The following is an 11,444-nucleotide window of genomic DNA, read 5'->3' as shown; positions in this document are numbered from 1 at the left end:
TCTACAGACATAAACTTTATTGTCACTTATTGGGCCTTGATAAAACATCAAGCGTTGCTTACAATTCACGCGAAACTCAAACTTGCAATTATTTTGTTTTTACTTTTCGGTCGAGATAGACTCTGGCGAAATCCTCGCAAGCGTGTGGCAAGAGGAGGGAAACTTTGGAGTCCTAAAACAGTGCTATATCTAAATATATCCAACTGTTTTTTTGCTGGGTTATGGAAAAGCTGTTAATCTTCAACATTTGTGAAACTTAAAGTGGAGTAATGTGGAGCCCTTGTTAAAGAAGCAGCGAAACGGGACAAAACTAAATTCGACACTGTCTTACTTCACTCAGACTGGGGCAGCTTACGACGAAAATACTGAAGCAAAATTCCAACAGACATGAACGTATTGATTTGTGGACCAAAAGCATCAAACATTTCGGGAACATTTTCGGACGCCATTTCCCCTCGCTATGTCCGCAAAAATCCACGCATTATGTACGCGCGTGTGCCGCACATGATGGCGTAATTTGTTCTAAAAATAGAGAAATTGTCCCATATCATAGGGACAACCCCAATACTAGAAATAGCGCGCGCTTACGGTCTCCGTCCCCGATTATGGCTCCTGTTAAGATAAAAAAAACATTAAGGTTTTCCGAATAAACCGCCCTATCTCCTAAAGTACAGAAGTTCACTAATCAAGTTCGTTTCCGGTCGGATTTGAGCGGGATGACGCGATCAACATCGCTATGTCTTCTTGACACCTTTCTCAAAAAAACAGCGTCAGGAAATTTTGATTACTTGTCTGGGTTGTTTTTGACACGCAGTTAAACATTGAGAGTTGATAAAGCATGCATTCTCGTCGCTAAAATAGGCATAACTTTTGAAAGAAGCAAAAATAGAAATTCCCCGACACCGTTTTTCTCCCTGATTACCGGGCAACAAAGAAAGAAAAAAACAAAGTGCTCTATGAGCAAACTCTTGAATTTCACTATGAATGACATGAGGCAGTCTGCTTTGCGTCCTTTGAAATAATTTTGCTCTTTTCATAAAATTAACATTTTTCTTTAAAAAGGAAAAGTCACAATGATCAACATGACAACCAAGGCTTCATTAACTGAAAATAACTATTCTGACGATAAACTTTCGCAAAATGTTTTGTCAGGACTTCGCGCCCACAACAGAGAGCGTGTACTAATGTGCCATTCTGAGTATAAGGACTGACAAGTCGGGTAAACGGTGCTGTTGAGCTGCACAATAAGCATTCATAGCATTGCTTTCATATATTAATCATTCAGCGATAATTAGCTCTTATTAACCGAGCAGGAGGTCTGTATGGGAGAATCTTGACCGAGGTCGTGAGTACAGACCGAACGCAGTGAGGTCTGTACACACGACCGAGGTCAAGATTCTCCCATACAGACCGACTTAGCTCGGTTAATAAGATGTTTATTATACGGCAAAGAAGAAAACTTTAATCCGTTTAATGTAACTGGTTTGCTGACATTTTGCTTGCAAACGGAGATGAGCTGAACTTAAACCTGCCAAAATTTCCTCGTCCTCTTTACTTTTTTTTGTCATCAGGCTTTTTGGCACTTCCGTAAATCATCGAGAAGAAAATAAAAGAAAACGGTGGACATTTTTGTATTTGAGTTTGCTACTTTTTTAACGCAAAATGAAACTGGTCTAGATGCCGGTCTAGGTGGGAAAATCTAGACCGCGGTCAATATCGATTTCAGCCAATCAAATTCGTGAATTCGGTAGTTCCCAGTCCTTGTGAGACAAAGCCATATAATAATTCCCAGTAATATTTTTTTGTCAGTTTAGCATAGAAGTTTCTTTGAAGTTTCCAAGTATATCGGCTTAAAAGACATTATTTTTCCAAGTGTGCCGCATTTTCTTAAGTGTGGCGCATTTTTCCTAGTGTGCCGCATTTTCTTAAGTGTGGGCATTTTTCCAAGTTTGCCGCATTTTCTTAAGCTTGGGGCATTTTTCCAACTGTGCCGCATTTTCTTCAGCGTGGTGCATTTTTCCAAATGTGCCGCATTTCCTTAAGTTTAGCGTATTTTTCCAAATGTACCGCAGTTTCTTAAGAGTGACGCATTTTTTCAAGTGTGCCGCATTTTCTTACGTGTGGCACATTTTTGTAGTTTGCCTGAATTTTTTTAACGTAGCCCATTTTTCCAAGTGTGTCGCATTTTCTTAAGTGTGCCGCATTTTTCCAAGTGTGCCGCATTTTTTTAAGTGTGGCGAATTTTTCCAAGTGTGCTGCATTTTCTAAAGTGCAGCGCAGTTTTTAAAGTGTGCCGCATTTTTTTAAAAGTGGCCCATTTTTTCAAGTTTCCCGCATTTTCTTAAGCGTCGCGCATATTTCCAAGTGTGCCGCATTAAGTGTGGCGACTTTATCCAAGTGTGCCCCATTTTTCCATGTGAGACGCATTTATCCAAGTGTGGCATATTTTTCCAAGTGTGCCGCATTTTCTTAAGTGTGGTGCATTTTTCCAAGTGTGCCACATTTTCTTAAGTGTGCCGCATTTTTCGTAGTGTGCTGCATTTTCCTAAGTGTGGGCATTTCTCGAAGTTTGCCGAATTTTCTTAAGTTTGGGGCATTTTTCCAAGTGTACCGCATTTTCTTAAATGTAGCGCATTTTTCAAAATATGCCGCATTTTCTTTAGTGTGGCGCAATTTTCCAAGTGCACTTCCTGCTCTTTTACAAAGCAAGAATTGACTGTCAAATAAGCATATCATGTAAGTTTCTGTTTTGTTCTGTGATATGAACCTAAGTTTTGACAGTTAACTCTTATTTTCAGTGCTTTTCACAGCTTTATTTGGAAATAACGTTATTTTTTACCACACCCAGTGGACAAATCATTTCATGTCACGTGACAGACCTTAAAATGTTACGATTTTTTGGTTTATATCATCACGACACTATTGGTCTTTGATGAACCCAAGTTTCAGAAATTCTACTTAAAAACCTTGGAAAGTAGAAATGTTGGCGCGAAGTCAGTCGGTACAAAAGTAAACTTTTGAGAAAAATGCACTTTAAGAGGCCCTGGGCCTAAGAAACGGCCGATGATTTCCGGCTAAAAAATAAAATCGGCCGATTTTTATCTCCCAAGCAGAGGTTACCGAATACTATTTAAAAATGAATTTCTTTTGTTTCAGTTTCGCTTTAAACCAAAAATATCGAGCCACAAACTTTTTCCGTCTGATAGCAGCAAAATCAGGCCGAAAATAAGCCTCCGCAAAAAACTGTTCAGAAATTGCTATCGCAACGCAAAATAATGAGAAAACTACAAGGTGTTGATAAAAAAGGCCTTTTAATGCAATATCATTCGATAAACATCAAAAAACTTCCGAAGCGATTAAAAAATAAAGTTTCAAATAATGCATACTAAATTAGATGGAGCGTTGGAGCTGATTTTAAAATAATTATTTCTCAAAAGTTCAACGCTTTTGAAAGCAATCACAGTGATGAATTAGACATTGGAGGAATATACATCACGTTTCTGGAAAAAGATTTTTCGGCCAAAGTATATTGACTTTGTACAAAGCGTTCAAAGTTACCGTGTTTACAGTTATCCTGTTACTTCGGGGAAGCACTTCTCTTTTGCCAATACGGCCGTGGATAGCGTGGTAAATGCTACCTTAAACCTTGCTAGGCAAGTTAAGTTTCTTACACGAAGTATTAAACATTTAACGAGCCACAAATAGTCGGGGGGGGGTGCAGATTGGATCTCGGGGGAGCGGGTGCAATGGTTGTTCTATTTGGTAAAAAGTTACCTCAGTTGTGGGAAATATTCCTTGTCATAAGGGAAATGAATGAGCCTGTGATGGAAATTCGAGGCAAAGCTTTTCACAAATAATTATACCAATCGAGTTGTACATGTCTTAAAAGTTTTTTTTAAATAGTTTCGTTCATATAAGTTAAAAATAATCTATATTTTTGGTCACGTTCTTACAGTAAACAGTCGTTGCTATGGCCGTTGCCACGTGAAAAAACTTATACCACTGTGTACTTTCCTTAAATTTCACACTCATCTGGAAGGAAATTCGGCAAGATCGTTTCAAAATGTTTTTGACAAGTCCTCAAGGGTCTTAAGTCTTGTATTTCCAAGAAATTGAATTTTTCATGAACATCGCCATATTTTAGGGTACCATACCCCCTTAAGTGTGGCGCATTTTTCCAAGAGTGCCACATTTTCTTAAGTGTGGCGCATTTTCTTAAGTGTGGCCCATTTATCCAAGTGTGCGCAATTTTTTTAAGTGTGGTGCATTTTTTTAAGTGTGCCGCATTTTCTTTAGTTTTGTGCGTTTTTGCAAGGTTCCCGCATTTTCTTAAGTGTGGCGCATTTTTCCAAGTGTGCCGCATTTTCTTATGTGTGGTGTATTTTTCCAAGTGTGCCGCATTTTCTTAAGTTTGGCGCATTTTTCCAACTGTGGCGCATTTTCTTAAGTGTGGCACAATTTTCCAAGTGTGCGGCATTTTCTTAAGTATGGCGCATTTTTTCACGTGTGCCACATTTTCTTAATTGTGGCGGATTTTTTTAAGTGTGCTGCATTTTCTTAATTGTGGGAATTTTTTAAAGTTTGCCGCATTTTCTTAAGTTTGGGGCATTTTTCCAACTGTGCCGCATTTTCTTAAATGTGGCGCATTTTTCCAAATGTGCGGCATTTTTCTAAGTGTGGCTAATTTTTCTAAGCGTGTCGCACTTTCTTAAGTGTGGCGCATTTTTTCAAGTGTGCCACATTTTCTTAAGTGTAGCGCATTTTCTTAAGTGTGGCGCATTTATCCAAGTGTGCGGAATTTGTTTAAGTGTGGTGCATTTTTTTAAGTGTGCCACATTATCTTTAGTTTTGTGCGTTTTTCCAAGTGTGCCGCATTTTCTTAAATGTGGCGCATTTTTCCAAATGTGCGGCATTTTTCTGAGTGTGGCTAATTTTTCTAAGCGTGTCGCAGTTTCTTAAATGTGCCGCATTTTTTCAAGTGTGCCGCATTTTCTTAAGTGTAGCGCATTTTCTTAAGTGTGGTGCATTTTTTTAAGTGTGCCACATTATCTTTAGTTTTGTGCGTTTTCCCAAGTGTGCCGCATTTTCTTATGTGTGGCGACTTTATCCAAGTGTGCCCCAATTTTCCAACTAAGGTGCATTTCTCCAAGTGCGACGCATTTTTCCAACTGTGGCGCATTTTCTTAAGTGTGGCACAATTTTCCAGGTGTGCGGCATTTTCTTAGGTATGGCGCATTTTTTTCACGTGTGCTGCATTTTCTTAAGTGTGGCGGATTTTTTTTAAGTGTGCTGCATTTTCTTAATTGTGGGAATTTTTTAAAGTTTGCCGCATTTTCTTAAGTTTGGGGCATTTTTCCAACTGTGCCGCATTTTCTTAAATGTGGCGCATTTTTCCAAATGTGCGGCATTTTTCTGAGTGTGGCGCATTTTTCCAAGTCTGCCGAATTTTCTTAAGTGTGGCGCATTTTTCCAAGTCTGCCGCTTTTTTTTAAGTTTGGCGACTTTATCCCAGTGTGCCCCATTTTTCCAACTAAGGCGCATTTCTCCAAGTGTGGCACATTTTTTGCAACATTAACTGTGCCGCATTTTCTTAAGTGTGGCACAATTTTCCTACTGTCCGGCATTTTCTTAATTGTGGCGCATTTATCTAAGTGTACCGTATTTTCTTAAGTGTAGCGCATTTTTTCAACCTTGCCGCATTTTCTTAAGTTTGGCGCATCTTTTTAAGTGTGCTGCAGTTTTTTAAGTGTGGCGCATTTATTCAAGTGTGCCGCAGTTTCTTAAGTGTGGTGAATTTTTTTTTAAGTGTGCCGCATTTTTTTTTAGTTTGATGCATTTTTGCAAGTGTTTCACAATTTTTTAGGTGTGGCGCATTTTTGCGAATGTGCCGGATTTTTTTAAGTGTGGCGCATTTTTTTCAAGTGTGCCGCATTTTCTTAAGTTTGGTGCATTTTTCTAAGCGTGCCGCATTTTCGTAAGTTTGGCGCATTTTTCCAAGTGTGCCACATTACTTTTAGTGTGGCGCATTTTCTTAAGTTTGGTGCATTTTTCCAAGCGTGCCGCATTTTCTTAAGTTTGGCGCATTTTTCCAAGTGTGCCACATTACTTTTAGTGTGGCGCATTTTTTCAAGTGTGCCGAGTTTTCTTAAGTGTTGCGCATTTTTCCAAGCGTGGCGCATTTTCTAAAGTGTGGCGCAGTTATCCAAGCGTGTCCCATTTTTCCAAGTAAGATGCATTTATCCAAGTGTGGCGCATTTTTCCAAGTGTGCCGCGTTGTCTTAACTGTGGCACATTTTTGCAAGAGTGCCGCATCTACTTAAGTGTGGCGGATTTTTCCAAGCATGCCGCATATTCTTAAGTGTGGTGCAATTCTCGAAGTGTGCCGCATTTTCTTAATTGTAGCGCATTTTTTCAAGTATGGCGCATTTTCTTAAGTGTGCGCATTTTTCCAAGTGTGCCCCATTTTCTTAAGTGTAGCGACTTTTTTTATGTGTGCGGTATTTTCTTATGTGTGGCACATTTTTTCAAGTGTGCGGTATTTTCTTAAGTGTGGCACACTTTTCCAAATGTGCCGCATTTTTTTAACTGTGGCGCATTTTTCCAAGTGTGCCGCATTTTCTTAAGTGTGGCACATTTTTCTAAGTGTTCCCATTTCCTTAAGTGTAGCGCATTTTTCCAATTGTGCCGCATTATTTTTAGTTTGTCGCATTTTTTCAAGTGTGCCGCATTTTTTTAAGTGTGGCGCATTTTTCCAAGCGTGGCGCATTTTCTAAAGTGTCGCGCAGTTATTCAAGTGTGCGCCATTTTTCCAAGTAAGATGCATTTATCTAAGTGTGGCGCATTTTTCGAAGTCTTCCGCATTTTCTTAAGTGTAGCGCATTTTTCCAAATTTGCCGCATTTTCTTAAGTGTGGCGCATTTTTTCAAGTGTGCCGCATTTTCATAAGTGTGGCATATTTTTCCAAGTGTGCCGAATTTTCTTAAGTGTGGCGGATTTTTCCAAGTGTGCGGCATTTTCTTAAACGTGGCGCATTTTTCCAAGTGTGCCCCATTTTCTTCAGTGTGGCATATTTTTCCAAGTGTTCCACATTTTTTTAAGTGTGCCACATTTTCTTAAGTGTGGCGCATTTTTTCAAGTGTGTACCATTTTCTCAAGAGTGGCGCATTTTTCCAAGTGTGCCGCATTTTCTTAAATGTAGCTAATTTTTTCAAGTGTGCCTCTTTTTCTTAAGTGTAGCGCATTTTTCTAAGTGTGCCGCATTTTCTTATGTGTGGCACATTTTTTGAAGTGTGCGGCATTTTCTTAAGTGTGGCACATCTTTCCAAGTGTGCCGCATTTTCTTAAGTGCGGCACATTTTTCTAAGTGTGCCGCATTTTCTTATGTGTGGCACATTTTTTGAAGTGTGCGGCATTTTCTTATGTGTGGCACATCTTTCCAAGTGTGCCGCATTTTCTTAAGTGCGGCACATTTTTCGAAGTGTGCCGCATTTTTTTAAGTGTGGCGCATTTTTTCAAGTGTGCCGCATTCTATTAAGTGTGGCACATTTTTCCAAGTGTGTAGCATTTTCTTAAGTGTGGCGCATTTTTCCAAGTGTGCCGCATTTTCTTAAATGTGGCTAATTTTTCCAAGTGTGGCGCGTTTTCTTAAGTGTGCGCATTTTTCCAAGTGTGCCTCTTTTTCTTAAGTGTAGCGCATTTTTCTAAGTGTGCCGCATTTTCTTATGTGTGGCACATTTTTTGAAGTGTGCGGCATTTTTTTAAGTGCGGCACATTTTTCGAAGTGTGCCGCATTTTTTTAAGTGCGGCGCATTTTTTCAAGTGTGCCGCATTCTATTAAGTGTGGCACATTTTTCCAAGTGTGTAGCATTTTCTTAAGTGTGGCGCATTTTTCCAAGTGTGCCGCATTTTCTTAAATGTGGCTAATTTTTCCAAGTGTGGCGCGTTTTCTTAAGTGTGCGCATTTTTCCAAGTGTGCCTCTTTTTCTTAAGTGCAGCGCGTTTTTCTAAGTGTGCCGCATTTTCTTATGTGTGGCACATTTTTTGAAGTGTGCGGCATTTTCTTAAGTGTGGCACATCTTTCCAAGTGTGCCGCATTTTCTTAAGTGTGGCGCATTTTTCCAAGTTTGGCGCATTTTTTTAAGTTTGCCGTATTTTCTTAAGTGTGGCGCATTTTTCTAAGTGTGCCTTATTTTCTTAAGTGTGGCGCTTTTTTTCAAGTTTGCCTCATTTTCTTAAGTGTGCCGTATTTCTCCAAGTGTGCCCCATTTTTCCAAGTAAGGCGCATATATCCAAGTGTGGCACATTTTTCTAAGTGTGCCGCATTTTTTAGGAGTGGCACATTTTTTTAAGTGTGCGGCATTTTGTTAAGTGTGGCGCATTTATCCAAGTGTGCCTTATTTTTCCAAGTAAGGTGCGTTTAGCCAAGTTTGGCGCCTTTTTCCAAGTATGGCGCGTTTTTTAGTGTGCCGCGTTTTCTTAAGTGTAGCAGATTTTTCCAAGTGTGCCGCATTTTCTTAAGAGTGGCGGATTTTTCCAATTGTGGCGCATTCGCTTAAGTGTGGCGCATTTTTCCAAGTGTGCCTTATTTTTCCAAGTAAGGCGCATTTGTCCAAGTGTGGTTCATTTTTCCAACCAATGCTTACCTAACTTTGTAAAGATGCTACTTTTAGCCCTCCCCCAAATCTACACAAGTGTATTTTACTTGTGAGAGTTTATCGATTTGGACAGTGCTTAAATTCGATTAGACCGGGCTACGCGCAGCGTGGTTTTGACCAACTTTGGGTCGAATTCTAGGAACTTGGGCAATATTTCTGAGTCCTAGGGACTCTAAACTAATTCGAGAAAACACGCGAATGAAAAAAAGATATAAAGGGGAGAGAATCTTTAACGCAGGCATTGTCCAAAGTGACAGACTTCCACAAGTGAAATGCACGTGTGTAAATTTGAGAAAGGGCCAAATCTAACATCTTTAAAAAGTGCAGAAATTATAGTATAATTATATAATTATAGATCCCGACACCAAAACCGCGATTGTGGCGCATCTCTAAACGCGAGAGAACTTACTAGCTAAAAGAAAGTTTATATAGGCGAGAATCTCAAGCACTGCCCAAATCAATAGAACTTACCACAGAAAAGAAAGTTGATATGGGCAAACATCTCCAACCCAAATACTGTGCACATCGATATTTTTCCACAAGTAAAATACAAGTGTGTACATTTAGGGGAAGGCAAAAAGTAGCACTCTTTAAAATGTTAGGTAAGCATTGGTTGGAGTCCCCGCACCTAAAACGCGAGTCTGGCGCATCTCTAAACGCGCGAGAACTTACGAGAGGAAAGAAAGTTTATAGTGGCGAGAATTTCTCACCCAAGCACTCTCCGAAAGATAGACTTGCACAAATGAAATACACGTGTAGATTTGAGGGAGGGCTAAAAGTAGCATCTTTACAAAGTTATGTAAGCATTGGTTGAGATCCCCGCACCTAAAACGCGAGTATGGCGCATCTCTAAACGCGCGAGAACTTACGAGAGAAAAGAAAGTTAATAGAGGCGAGAATCTCTCACCCAAGCAATGTCCAAATCGATAGACTTCCACAAGTGAAATACACGTGTGTAGATTTGGGGGAGGGCTAAAAGTAGCATCTTTACAAAGTTAGGTAAGCATTGGTTGGAATCCCCGTACCTAAAATGCGAGTGTGGCGCCTCTCTTAAGTCGCGAGAACACGCGGGAGAAAAGAAAATTGACATGGGAAAGAATATCTGATCCAAGCACTGTCCAAATCGATAGACTTCCACAAGTGAAATACACTTGTGAAGATTTGGGGGAGGGCCAAAATTAGCATGTTTAAAGAGCCATGTAACCATAGTTTGGGATCCCCACACAAAAAAGGCGAGAGTGCCGCATCGCTAAACGCGGAAAAACACGCGAGTGAAAAACAGATTTAAAAGGGCGAGAATCTTTAACCCAAGCATTGTCCAAAACGACAGACTTCCACAAGTAAAATACACGTGTGTAGATTTGGGGGAGGGCTAAAAGTAGCATTTTTAAAAAGTTAGGTAAGATCCCCCCACCTAAAACGCGAGTGTGGCGCATCTCTAAGCGCACGAGAACTTACGAGAGAAAAGAAAGTTGATATGGGCGAGAATCCATCACCCAAGCACTGTCCAAATCGATAGACTTCCACAAGTGAAATACTCGTGTGTAGCTATAAATTTGGGGAGGGATGAAAGTAGCGACTTTAAAATGTTAGGTAAGCATTGGTTGGGATCCCCGCACCTAAAACGCGAGTGTGGCGTATCTCCAAACAAGCGAGAACTTACGAGAGAAAAGAAAGTTGATAGAGGCGAGAATCTCTCACCCAAGCACTGTCCAAATCGATAGACTTCCACAAGTGATATACACGTTTGTAGATTTGGGGGAGGGCTAAAAGTACCATCTTTAAAACGTTAGGTAAGCATTGGTTGGGATCCATTGGTAGCCGTGCATGGGCACCTAAAGCACTGACAATCTAGCTTAACTCCATGTACTAAGTTTCTCCTCGCGCTTTTTTTTTTTTTTTTTTTTTGCCCTCGGTTGTGTAATTGTGCGATATTTTCTACACAATAACTTCAATTGCCGAGCATGATAATACTGCACGTGGCTCCCACTGCCAACGACATACTCAGACAAGTATTCCAGATCATCTGGCTTTTTATTCCTTAAGATCTGTGTTAAATTGATTAATCAAACGCTCCTTTACGCCCGGACAAGTATCTCGATGCAAGCTTAGAGTTTATTGTGATGGCTTTCATTGGGTAAACAAGACATTCACGTCTGCTCGCCGCGCTCAACATCCATTCGTAGGCACTTTGGTATCTTTAAGTTCAGTTCGTAGATCTGAACTTGGTTCAGGGGGAGAAGCAGAGGAAGGTTCAAGTTGTGTAATTCGTTCATCATTGCGGGATTACTTGATTTATCGGCATTGCCCGGTTTTGTCCGCTCGCTTTTTTTCCTGCCCAAGTCTTTGTTCACGTGTGTTTAGACGTGATCCGATATATAATGACCTTGTTTTGCTGCAGATTATTGGCGTCGGTGTAGTCCGCCATCATTTGAAAGCATCGGGAATGACTCGAACGCACTATTTACTTTAAAAGCACTATTAATATCGTGACTTCATTTAAAAGCTTGTTTCATATTCCATCGGCCCTTTCTGGTTTATTTTTTTTATTTAATGTCATCGACATGTCACTGAAACAGATTATGACGCCTTCCCTGGCCGCAAGACGAAGAACCCTAGTGAGAGTATGTAAGGAATGCTAGGCAAATTTCCTACCATTTCTCTGCGGTACTTACAGTAGAAGTTCCGTGCGTCCCGTCATGGTCCCTAACACTGATCTTCTGTCCCTAGCACTGATCGTCTGTCCCTAGTACTAATCATCTGTTCCCAATACTGATTTTCTGTCCCTAG

The sequence above is a fragment of the Orbicella faveolata genome, unplaced genomic scaffold (assembly GCF_042242905.1).
Source record: "Orbicella faveolata isolate gen_17 unplaced genomic scaffold, um_ofav_v1 contig_26, whole genome shotgun sequence".
NCBI lineage: Eukaryota > Metazoa > Cnidaria > Anthozoa > Scleractinia > Merulinidae > Orbicella > Orbicella faveolata.
The sequence above is the reverse complement of the archived record's forward strand: the minus strand, read 5'-3'. Positions refer to the sequence as shown.